At 40.7% G+C, this 13,241-nt stretch overlaps 1 protein-coding gene across 1 annotated transcript in view; it reads left to right on the top strand.

Annotated features, from left to right (window-relative positions):
* LOC124608439 (serine/threonine-protein kinase D1) overlaps positions 1-13,241 on the top strand; it is a 213,421-nt gene that overhangs the window by 151,322 nt on the left and 48,858 nt on the right. The window lies entirely within an intron of this gene.

Here is a 13,241-nt window from a genome sequence, read left to right as displayed (position 1 = left end):
AGCCTGTCACAATGAAAGCCTTTGGCCATTAAGGCCTTCATCGAAAATAGAACACACACACACACACACACACACACACACACACACACACACACGATTGCAGTCTCAGGCAACTGAAACCACACTGTGAGCAGCAACACCAGCGCATGATGGGAGTGGCAGTTGGGTGGGGATAAGAAGTAGGCTGGGGCGGGGAGGAAGAGGGATAGTGTGGTGGGGGTGGCGGACAGTGAAGTGCTGTAGGTTAGATGGAGGGCATGGGAGAGGTGGGCAGGGAAGCAGTGGGAAAGGAGAGAAATAAAAGGACTGGGTGTGATGGTGGAATGCCGGCTGTGTAACGCTGGAATGGAAACAGGGAGGGGCTGGGTGAATGAAGACAGTGACTTAACGAAGGTTGAGGCAAGGAGGGTTATGGGAATGTAGGGTCTATTGGAGGGAAAGTTCCCTCCTGTGCAGTTCAGAAAAGCTGGTGTTGGTGGGAAGGATCCATATGGCAAAGGCTGTGAAGCAGTCATTGAAATAAGGATATCATGTTTGGCAGCATGTTCAGCAACAGGGTGGTCCACTTGTTTCTTGGCCACAGTTTGTCGGTGGCCATTCATGTGGACAGACGTTGGTGGTTGTCATGCCCACATAGAATGCAGCACAGTGGTTGCGGTTTAGCTTGTAGACCACATGACTGGTTTCACAGGTAGCCCTGCCTTTGGTGGGATAGGTGATGTTTGGGACCGGACTGGAGTAGGTGGTGGTGGGAGGATGTATGGGACAGGGTGTGAACCATGAGGTAAGGGATTGGGAGCAGGAGATGTGTAAGGATGGATGAGAATATTGTGTAGGTTTGGTGGATGGCAGAATACCACTGTGGGAGGGGTGGGAAGGATAGTGGGCAGGACATTTCTCATTTTAGGGTGTGACAAGAGGTAATCAAAACCCTGGCAAAGAATGTAATTCAGTTGCTCCTGTCCTGAGAGGTACTGAGTTACGAGGGGAATGCTCCTCTGTTGCCGGACGGTGGGACTTTGGGAGGGGGTGGGAGACTGGAAGGATAAGGCACAGGAGATATATTTTTGTACCAGGTTGGGAGGATAATTACAGTCAATGAAGGCTTCAGTGAGACCCTCAGTATATTTTGAGAGGGACTGCTCGTCACTGCAGATGTGATGATCATGGATGGCTAGGCTGTACAGAAGGGACTTCTTGGTATAGAACAGGTGGAAGCTGTCGAAGTGGACATGTTCCTGGTGGTTAGTAGGTTAGATATGGACAGAGGTACTGATGCAGCCATCTCTGAGGTGGAGGTCAACATCTAGGTAGGTGGCTTGTTGGTTTGAGTGGGACCAAGTGAAGCAGATGGGGGAGAAGTTGTGGTTCTGGAAGAATTTGGATAGGGTGTCCTCACCTTTGATCTATATAGCAAAGATGTCATCAATGAATCTGAACCAGGTGAGGGATTTAGGATTCTGGGTTTTTAGGAAGGATTCCTCTAGATGGCCCATGAATATGTCGGCATAGAATGGTGCCATATGGGTGCCCATAGCCACCCTCCAGATTTGTTTGTAGGTAATGGTGACAAGGAAGGAGGTTGTTGATTTGGTTTGGAATCGGTTGAGCATTGTGAAAGCTAGTGTTCAGTAGTGGTAAGGCCATGGGCAGTAGGAATGTTAGTGTAAAGCGAGGTGGCATCAGTAGTGACAAACAGGGTACCATGTTGTAAAGGGACAGGAACTGTGTGGAGTTGGTGGAGGAAATGGTCTTTTATATAGGAGGGTAGGTTCCAGGTAATAGGTTGAAGGTGTTGGTCTACGAGAGCAAAAGGACAGTTCGTTATACACAGCATTCTTGCTGGACAAAAGTGTATTCCAATAGTGTAGCCATTTATAAGACTGCATTATTTGCAAATATTCTGTGAGTACAATTCAGGAGCCTTTAAACTAAAGAAAGATAATGTTGCAAATGAACTGCATTTAGATGCCTTACTGTGAGTGAGAAGCTCCTCAAACAGCAAACAAGAAGATTGTGATAAACATTTGCAGAGAAGAGATCTGGCTTGAAAGAAGTACAGTGAAGACAAAATGTTAGCACAAAGGGAAATAAGTGTTCTGACTGTAAATTTGGATCTATAAGCTATGTTAAATATGCCTAAGGGACCTTGTGAGCGAATGTTCTACCTGAGAAAACTGACTATACAATTTCACCATATACAACCTAAGAAATCAAGACAACACTTGTTACTTGTAGAATGAGAGAGGCAGTTAAAGAGGATCAGCTAAAATCATCATGTTTCTGTATTTACATTGTGGCACTACCAGAAATTTGCAAGTGAAGTTGAAGTTAGCTGGATGTGGGATCAGCGGAAGAACTCTACATTTCTGTCTATGTATATCACTCATTGTGAGAACCATCCAAAGTTAAAGTCAACTGATCATGCATTTTTTGTAACAGGTCACACAGAAATGGGGTACATGGCCGAACTGTTGGTTGTTTTTCAATGGCTATAATTCACTACGTGAGCTCATATCGACAAGATGAGAATTGTAAGTTTGTGTAAGAGTGATCTATTTTATCTTTTTTGTAATACTGTCTGTCAGTTTCAACTAAGAAAAGACATTAGCTTACATGTCTGTGCACTTATCACCACATCCATTACGCATGTTGTATTACTTGAGGAAATTGTTTTCTTGGAGGAAGGTTTACGATTCCAGTGGCTTGCACTGTCTCTATGGTCTGTGTGTCCACCTCTTTTTTGCCGCTATCGCTGGCTGTGAGTGAATGTGCTGAGAAGTACAGAGAATTAATAACACAAAAATTTCCAAAAGAAGTTTTCTACGATGTAGAAAAAGAATGGAGTTTATTCAAAGACACTTTAGTCGAAGCAGCACAAAAAGTATGTGGCAGAACATCTGGAAAGGAAAAAATAAGACAGACAAGTTGGTGGGATGATACCACAATCCAAGCAGTTAGAAGAAAAAATGGAGCATGGAGAAAATGGTGGAAAACTAAAAATGACGAAGACCATAAAAGATATATATAGGAAAAGAAGAAGTGCAAAGAAATAGTGGAAACAGCAAAGAAATAGGCATGGGAAGAGTTTACAAAAAAACTTGAAGAAGATGTGAAGAGCAATAAGAAAATGTTCTATAAAATGATGAAAAATAAAAGGAAGGCTTCTGAAGCACCAGTAAAGATGGAAACAGAGGACGGTACCATTATTGAAGATCCAGGGAATATAAAAGATCTCTGGAAAGAACATTTTAAGAAGCTGTTAAACGCTGAGGAGCAGGTACATGAGGAAACAACAAATAATGAAGAAATTGAGAGAAGTTGGGAGGCAGAATTAGGACAAATTACACGGGAAGAAATGGAAAAAGCTGTGAAGAAGATGAATGGGGGGAAAGCCCCAGGACCTGATGAAGTATCAGTGGACATGATAAGAGCAGCAGGTCCAGTGGGAATGCAGTGGCTGTATAGAGTACTGTCAAGCGTGTGGAGAAATAGTAAAATACCTGACGACTGGAGAACAGGAGACATTGTTCCCATCTTCAAGAAAGGCAATAAAAGACTTTGTAAAAACTACAGAGGAATAACCCTCATGAGCCATACAGCCAAGATTTTGGAAAGAATTTTACTAAATCGAATAAGTGAAAAGATAGAAAAGGAGCTGAGTGAAGAACAGCATGGGTTTAGGAAAGGAAGGAGCATGATAGACCTGATATTTTCTATCCGTCAACTGATGGAAAAAAGTTGGGAGTATAACAAGAGGGTGATAATGGTTTTTATAGACATAGAAAAGGCATATGACTCAGTTAACAGGGAAAGACTCTGGGACGAACTGAAGAAGATAGATATAGAAGATGGATACATTAATGTTATAAAGACAATGTACAGAGGCCACAATTGTAGAATTAGAACACCATTGGGGAACTCTGAATACTTCGAAATAATACAAGGACTTAAGCAAGGAAGTATTCTATCTCCTGTGCTTTTTAATGTTGTGATGGAGTGAATGAATAGGGCAGTTAAAGATATAGTAAAAGAAAAAGACAAAAAGATGATTTTTGCAGATGATATGGTAATATGGGGTGATAAAGAGTATATGTACAGTTACAGCTTGATCCGTGGAAGGAAACGATGAAAAGGTATGGATTAAAAATAAATAAAGATAAGAGTGAAGTAATGGTATTTGGAAGGAGAAAGGAATCAATGGAAATATTACCTTGAATCGAGAACCCCTCAAAGTGGTAGAACGTTTCACTTATTTAGGGAGTGAAATATCTAGGGATGGAAGAATAACTAACGAAATTAATAGGAGGTTACAGAAGGGAGGCAATTTCTACCAAACAATAAAACATCTGATTTGGAATAATGAAGTTTCAGAAAGAGCAAAACTCCTTATGTATAAGATTTATTACATCCCTATTGTCACCTATGGTGGAGAAACATGGACAATGACGGAAAGGGACTGGAGCAGACTGCAAGCAGGGGAAATGAAATTTCTCAGAGCAGTTAAGGGAAAAACAAGAATGGACAGAGTAAGGAATGTAGAGATTAGAAAGGACCTCAAACAAAAAAGTATGAGAGAAGAAATTGAAAGAAAGAGATTAAGATGGTATGGGCATGTTAAGAGGATGCATGGGCAGAGGCTCCCCAAAATTATGGAAGAACTAAAGATGGATGGGAAAAGACCTAGAGGGCGCCCAAGAACACGGTGGAAAATGGGAGTGAGAATATCTGTTGAAAGGAGAGGTATGACCTGGCAGCAAGTGGAGGAAGAAAAGTGGTGGGAGGACTGAGCCAAATGGAGAGGACTCGTCAGCACCCAGACCCGGCCGTAGCTGGAGTGGGATTCGGATATAGATACATAGATAGATAGATAGATAGATAGATCGCTGGCTGTGAGACTGCCACAGAAAACTTTAGCCACCTGCCCAGCTTCGCATATGTCACTGCCGTGCAATTACTCTGTTATTCACTCAGAAGAGCATATACTTATTTATTCACTTAAAAATATGAAATTCATCTCATCTTGTAAATTACAAAATATGTAGTGAATTTTTAACCAGGTAATTATTGTCACCAAAACAGAGGTAATCAGGTAGTTTGATCTGCGATAGAGCACTGTTTTAATCGTCTCATGAAATAACACCATTCTTATCTTATGTACTATCTCACTGCATTATGATTCCAATAAGCCACCACAATAGCAGATAGCCTCAGTGAGACTTGGTCAGTGAGGTTCAACTAGAGTGATGGTCACTTCCCATGTGAAATCCCATGAAAGTGAAACTAAAACCACAATGATTGGTTGCCAGCTCTGAAGAAACAAAATCTTATTCAATGTTTATGAAGGAAATGTTAAAGTAATTAAATTTTTGAACTTGAGTTCTTTGCTTTAAATGAAATACTTATACTTTTACTGAAATGTTTCTGTATTTTTACGTTAACATTCCGCAAACTCAAACACAAGATGGGTAAGCTGACACTTGTAGCATATTCACTACTAACATGAGATTCTGCTGTGCAATGTGACCAAAAAAGCTATCATTTTACTGATCATTTTAATATTAAACTCCTGTAAAAATTACTTTAATAAAACTGCTTCTTCAGCAGACGTATAGTAAAAAAAGTGACCATTGATTCCATTTATTGTTCTGTAGCTCTCAGGAAGCATTCAGTGCCGTGCATTTAAAAAAAATTACCTTTTTGTACTCAAATTAATTCATGAAGTTACTTGAATAGTGGAAGTAGGAACTTGTAAAGATTTAGAACTATTTAAAACCATTAGTGTGAATTATTTCATTATTCAGATCTGCGTCACATATTTGATAATACTGATTGAGATCTCTGCACTTCTGATTCTGTAATTTAACTTAATAGTCATGGGTGACTGGAATTCGGTAGTAGGAAAAGGGAGAGAAGAAAACGTAATAGGTGAATATGGATTGGGGCTAAGAAATGAAAGAGGAAGCCACCTGATAGAATTTTGCACAGAGCACAACTTAATCATAGCTAACACTTGGTTCAAGAATCACAAAAGAAGGTCGTATACATGGAAGAAGCCTGGAGATACTGACAGGTTTCAGATAGATTGTATAATGGTAAGACAGAGATTTAGGAACCAGGTTTTAAATTGTAAGACATTTCCAGGGGCAGATGTGGACTCTGACCACAATCTATTGGCTATGAACTGTAGATTAAAACTGAAGAAACTGCAAAAAGGTGGGAATTTAAGGAGATGGGACCTGGATAAACTGACTAAACCAGAGGTTGTACAGAGTTTCAGGTAGAGCATAAGGGAACAATTGACAGGAATGAGGGAAAGAAATACAGTAGAAGAAGAATGGGTAGTGAAGGCAGCAGAGGACCTAGTAGGTAAAAAGACGAGGGCTTGTAGAAATCCTTGGGTAACAGAAGAAATATTGAATTTAATTGATGAAAGGAGAAAATATAAAAATGCAGTAAATGAAGCAGGCAAAAAGGAATACAAACGTCTCAAAAATGAGATCGACAGGAAGTGCAAAATGGCTAAGCAGGGAAGGCTAGAGGACAAATGTAAGGATATAGAGGCTTATCTCACTAGGGGTAAGATAGATACTGCCTACAGGAAAATTAAAGAGACCTTTGGAGAAAAGAGAACCACTTGTATGAATATCAAGAGCTCAGATGGAAACCCAGTTCTAAGCAAAGAAGGGAAAGCAGTAGGTGGAGGGAGTATATAGAGGGTCTATACAAAGGCAATGTACTTGAGGACAATATTATGGAAATGGAAGAGGATGTAGATGAAGATGAAATGGGAGATATGATACTGCGTGAAGAGTTTGACAGAGCACTGAAAGACCTGAGTTGAAACAAGGCCCCGGGAGTAGACAACATTCCATTAGAACTACTGACGGCCTTGGGCGAGCCAGTGCTGACAAAACTCTACCATCTGGTGAGAGATGTATGAGACAGGCGAAATACCTTCAGACTTCAAGAAGAATATAATAATTCCAATCCCAAAGAAGGCAGGTGCTGACAGATGTGAAAATTACCGAACTATCAGTTTAATAAGTCACAGTTGCAAAATACCTACGCGTATTCTCTACAGATGAACGGAAAAACTGGTAGAAGCTGACCTCGGGGAAGATCAGTTTGGATTCCGTAGAAATATTGGAACACGTGAGGCAATACTGACCCTACGACTTATCTTAGAAGCTAGATTAAGGAAAGGCAAACCTACATTTCTAGCATTTGTAGACTTAGAAAAAGCTTTTGACAATGTTGACTGGAACACTCTTTCAAATTCTGAAGGTGGCAGGGGTAAAATACAGGGAGCGAAAGGCTATTTACAATTTGTACAGAAACCAGATGGCAGTTATAAGAGTCGAGGGGCATGAAAGGGATGCAGTGGTTGGGAAGGGAGTGAGACAGGGTTGTAGCCTATCCCCGATCTGTATATTGAGCAAGCAGTGAAGGAAACAAAAGAAAATTCGGAGTAGGTATTAAAATCCACGGAGAAGAAATAAAAACTTTGAGGTTCGCCGATGACATTGTAATTTTGTCAGAGACATCAAAGGACTTGGAAGAGCAGTTGAACAGAATGGACAGTGTCATGAAAGGAGGGTATAAGATGAACATCAACAAAAGCAAAACGAGGATAATGGAATGTAGTCGAATTAAATCGGGTGATACTGAAGGAATTAGATTAAGAAACGAGACACTTAAAGTAGTAAAGGAGTTTTGTTATTTGGGGAGCAAAATAACTAATGATGATCGAAGTAGAGAGGATATAAAATGTTGACTGGGAATGGCAAGGAAAGCGTTTCTGAAGAAGAGAAATTTGTTAACATCGAGTATAGATTTAAGTGTCAGGAAGTCATTTCTGAAAGTATTTGTATGGAGTGTAGCAATGTATGGAAGTGAAACATGGATGATAAATAGTTTGGACAAGAAGAGAATAGAAGCTTTCGAAATGTGGTGCTACAGAAGAATGCTGAAGATTAGATGGGTAGATCATGTAACTAATGGGGTGAATAGGATTGGGGAGAAGAGAAGTTTGTGGCACAACTTGACCAGAAGAAGGGATCGGTTGGTAGAACATGTTCTGAGGCATCAAGGGATCACCAATTTAGTATTGGAAGGCACCGTGGAGGGTAAAAATCATAGAGGGAGACCAAGAGATGAATACACTAAACAGATTCAGAAGGATGTAGGTTGCAGTAGGTACTGGGAGATGATGAAGCTTGCACAGGATAGAGTAGCATGGAGGGCTGCATCAAACCAATCTCAGGACTGAAGACCACAACAACAACAACTTAAGACCTTCCTTGCCTTGAATATGTAGATTCTGAGTAGCTGCTGTTGAGATGGTGTGCCAGAAGAATAATGTCTTCTTATCTCAAAATTGGTGCACATTACTGATAAAAGCCATTGTGCCTGTGGCCACCATTATGCCCTTGGTAGTCCGCCTGCTTAGCTGAGTGGTAATGTGCTTGCCTTCCATGTTGTGACCCTGGGTTCGATTCCCGGTCGAGTTGGAGATTTTCTGTGCCCGTGGACTGGGTGTTGTGTTGTCATCATCCTCATCATCTCATCACCACTGGCGCACAAGTCACCCAATGTGGTGTCACCTGAAATAAGACTTGCACCCAGTCGCAGAACTTCCCCAGACAGGGCCTCCCAGGCAACAATGCCACATGATCCTTTCATTCTTTTTGCCCTTGGTTGCTGCACTCAACCTTGCGATCAATATTAGTTCAGAAACTCTTGCATTCCGCATACTGTTGATATACAGGAACTGTTGACTGCAGTGCTTTCTGGACCAAAAGTGAAAGACAACTCCCTGGTACAATGGACAGAAGCGATGTGTAGCGTGTTTGACAGTGTTAAGCAGAGTGCGGCTAAAAGCAACGCTTATAGCTCACCCTGAACTAGATGCGCCCTTAGCCTTGGTTGTTGACATGAGTCGGACAGATGTTGGAACAGCACTACAACAACGAGTAGATATTACATGGCAGCCATTAACGTTTTTGCACATGAACTGCCGCAGTCATAGAGGAAGTGGAGTGCTTAAGACCATGCGCTATTAGCAGTATATGAGCCCGTTCAGTATTTTCTCCCACAGATAGAGGCCCCTTTATTCACGATATTTTCAGACCATAAGTCTTTGATTTACCCGTTTAAACAGAACAGCACCAATTGCTCTCCATGCCATTTCAGTCAACTTGAGTTCGTGGTACAGTTCAGTACTGACGTTCTACATATCTGTGGTATTGGCAAAATCGTAGCAGACTTTGTTTTGCACACCAGCAATGTAGAAGACCTGATTGATTCTGTGGCATTAGCAAAAGCACAGCAGGAGGATGATGAACTCCGCACCTTCATTAACAATGCTGCTTCATCACTACAGCAGAAACTTATTGATGATGATCCCAAAGTAGATTCAAAAGTGTATTGCAACATCTCCAAGTAGAAGACACTGCCTTTTTCTCCAACCAGCATTCCACAATCAAGTGTTCAACAGCATTCACAACATGTGTCACCCAGGTATATGATCATGGACTGCAATCCGAATCAGAATGATTCAGTCAGCTTTCCAAGTTCTGTAACAGTAAACACCATAGGACAAGCAGTTACCACCCAGCCAGTAATGGCATGCTGGAATGCTATCACTGTTCAGCGAAAGTAGCACTCATGAGGCATGAAGTCACTTTGTCGACTGACTTGCCAGTAGTACTTCTGGACCTGAGGACTACATGCAAGTGATATCAAATCCTCGGCCACAGAACTAGTTTACAGAGAAACATTACATCTTTCAGGTGAGTACATTGACACAAACACAATGCTTGAAGCTACACAAGTCCAACTACAGTTCTTTCTACAGCTACTGAACATATTGCTCAAATCAACCCATCAAAAGCTTCTCACCGTGACACAACACAATGTTAAGTATACAACAATTAGAGACATCTCATATGCCATACTCCATGCTAAGGGAACGAAGCCAACTTTACAGCCTGTACATCAGCCTGTGCGACACGTTAGAACGAGATGTGCAGACTGTGGACATTTTATGGAACAGCAAAGAGTATACTGTTCAATCAGTAGAGTGAAGCCTATGTACGTGTTCAAAGAAGCACCACCATACACAACCAGTCAAGGACAGTATTTGCCTCCAGAACCTGCAACCCATCTGTTGCCTGAAGTGCAGCTCTGGCTGAACAACTCACAATCACTGGCATGAATGACTGATTCCGGACATAGGATACATTTCGCTGCTCACTTTCTCAATACTGACGCTGTGCTTCTACCGAGGGGGCTGGTATGGTGTCTTCCACGATGTCATCTGCCGTCATCACAGACAGCAGTCTTGCAGCACGATTGATCAGTGCAATGATACAGTGTAGAGTATTGTAACAGGTGCCAGGTGCATCACAGCTGCCAAGCAGTTCCTTATCCAGCAACCAAGAGCACTGTGTTAATTTCTCCATACAATCAAGGCTACTCTCTACTTAAAACATTCCTTCTTTTGATATGTATACTTCGTGTAATTGCATTTTCATAGCTATTTTTTTTAACCTGGTTACTGGCTTAGGTCATTTACATTTTTTGCTGTTCTGAATTATGGGCCATAGTTAGGAAACAGACTTGTAATGTAAAACAGTTTCAAGGTGACAATAACTCTGAGCCCAACAAATTTGTTCTCTCCAGTGTGATGTCTGATTACAAAACATAAGAAAACGCCTATGCAAAACTCGGCTATCAGAAAGTTGTGCTGTAACTGACAGTGTCACTATTGAAAGAGGACTGGAGTAAATAGAGTAGTTTTGTCCTTTTCAAACTTCTTTATTACAGCCCTTCACTGTGATTCGTTACAAGCAGTGACAGTGTGGTTGAGGCGTCCACTTGTTTCCCACATGCACGTGTGTGTGTGTGTGTGTGTGTGTGTGTGTGTGTGTGTGTGTGTGTGTAACCTGCTACAATGCTGACAGTGTGTGGCATGGCCAAGCAGTTTCGCAATGCCACTGCTTTTATCAGTGACGGCCTCTTGACTCGACATCTAAGGCAGTGGCAACCGAGGCACAGCTGATATCTTCAGCACAGCAGTGACTGTGACCCATTGTAGAAGTGGCGCACTGTGTCCCAGGGCTTGGCTGGTGCCGTGGCAGCTCTGCAGCTTGTGGCTCATGGCAGGTTGCCCTGATGCGAGGTCAAACTATGGACCCCATACAACATTCTGGATGCTGCTCCAAGTGATACAGCCCTATGGTGGTAGTGCTGCGATACTAACAAAAAATGATTCAATACAAAAGTGGACAGGTATTTATGCACTCATGGGCTGCACTTACTAGGGCTCTGCTGTGCATTACAGCACGTGTACTAAAAACTTCCATAGTTGCTGGTGTGGAAAGGCTTCCACCTTCTACCGCTTAGGTGCCGTTGTGTTTTGTAAGGCATAACATCAGCACTTACCTGTGGATGGCTGTGCTGTAATCTACTTCCTACTTTGCACATTTTTGACTAAATATTGCCACTGTACTACACTCTCTAGCTGTCGTGGCTTCCCCTCTACGGCAGTATCATTGGAATGAGAAATTTCTCTCACAAAGCTTGAAAAAAATTATGAAAAATACTCCACATACAGTCAAGTTACATTGAAGTATGACTTTGTTTTACGATAGAGGAGGAAAGTATGTTTGTGCCAGTGTACCACCATCAAGGAAGGACACAATTCATTTGAAGTTGCAGGAAGAATCTTCATCCGTTTGTTGTCTTCTCTAAGCTGTACAACAGTTTTATAAACTTTGAAATTGATTAGAAAGGCATCCTAAAAATTCCAGTGCACCGTGTTAACCTACTCCACTCTGAAAGAAACAAACTGCTTTCAGTGTTTTATGAGACAGATTTGATAGGAACTTTTATTGAATTAACATTAAAAAGAAAGGGATGCCCTTCAGCAAATATATTTTTCCCAAGGCATATACGAGAAAACTAAAACAAAACTTAAGAATCTGCTCATAATGTGTAAGAAACAGATGATTGTGCAGTAAATCATGAGTATGAAACAATTTGTTAAGCCATGAAACTGTGCGTGACGCATTGCCTGAACCGCATTTTGGACTTTGATGCTGTTTATAGGTTTCTTTGGATTAGATTGTTAGTTTACAGTTATACTGTTGATTCAGTCTTTGATTTGCAATGTATCTTGTTTGTTTTGAATCAATAGAGTTGGAATTGGCACCCAATAAGTCTGATTTATATTTGGTATATATAAAATCAGTATGTCTTGCTAATTCCAGAACAACGAATAGGCAATTGACACACTGCCCTGCTCAACATGAAGAAGTATGAAGACGAATCTCATCTCCTAATATTAGTAAATGTGGTAACAATAAATTAGATAAAAATCAGTTTGTTAAAGTACCATAATTAATTTTAGAGCTATGAAACATTTAATCACCTGTATCTCAGAATTAATAAAATGCACACTCGTTATTTTGTCATAATGGGGACAATAAGCTTTACGTGGATGAACTCTTATCTTTTAAACAGGAAGTAGATGATCACATTCTTAACAACTGCACACGAATAAAATTAAACTCATGTGTCGACTTCTGTCAGTTTTGATGATGGCCCAACCCCTGTTTGTAACTTAAAGAAGATATCTTCAAAATACCTTAACAGATTGTTCAGAAACATTAACGTTTCCTGATAACAAGTCTCTTTAGTCAAAGGTGCGAACTTGACTATATCTGAGACGGCAGTTGTTAACATACCTATAAAAGTTTTCCAGCAAAAAATTTCAATCTATTGAAGACACCATTGGAAAACGCATGGTAGAATACAAACACTTTAATGAATAGAAATAAACAAACATCATACAGTGGAGGCATATGTTCTTTAGAACACAAAGATGGAAGTATACTTACATATATACATACATACATACATACATACATGCATGCATACGAAGCTGGGCAATGCTAGAACTATGGTAGACTGAGATAAGCCTCATATATTGCATTGGATTGCACTATATGTAAAAGTCCTTGATGGTCTACTGGGCAGAAATCTGAAGTGAAGGCAGAGTACTACTTATAAGCTGGTCAAGTAGTTCAGTGTGACATCTTAGTGTTACCCTGCAGAACAATTTTTTTGCATACTTTCACACTTGAATACCCTGTGGAATTATTTTCTGTGCTAATGATACTGAAATGAATGAAAAAGACATTATTCTGAAAATAAACTGATAGTGATGTTATGTA

This window comes from Schistocerca americana, chromosome 1, assembly GCF_021461395.2.
Source record: "Schistocerca americana isolate TAMUIC-IGC-003095 chromosome 1, iqSchAmer2.1, whole genome shotgun sequence".
Lineage (NCBI taxonomy): Eukaryota > Metazoa > Arthropoda > Insecta > Orthoptera > Acrididae > Schistocerca > Schistocerca americana.
Note: the sequence above shows the minus strand (reverse complement) of the source record. Positions and strands in the feature narration are given on the sequence as shown.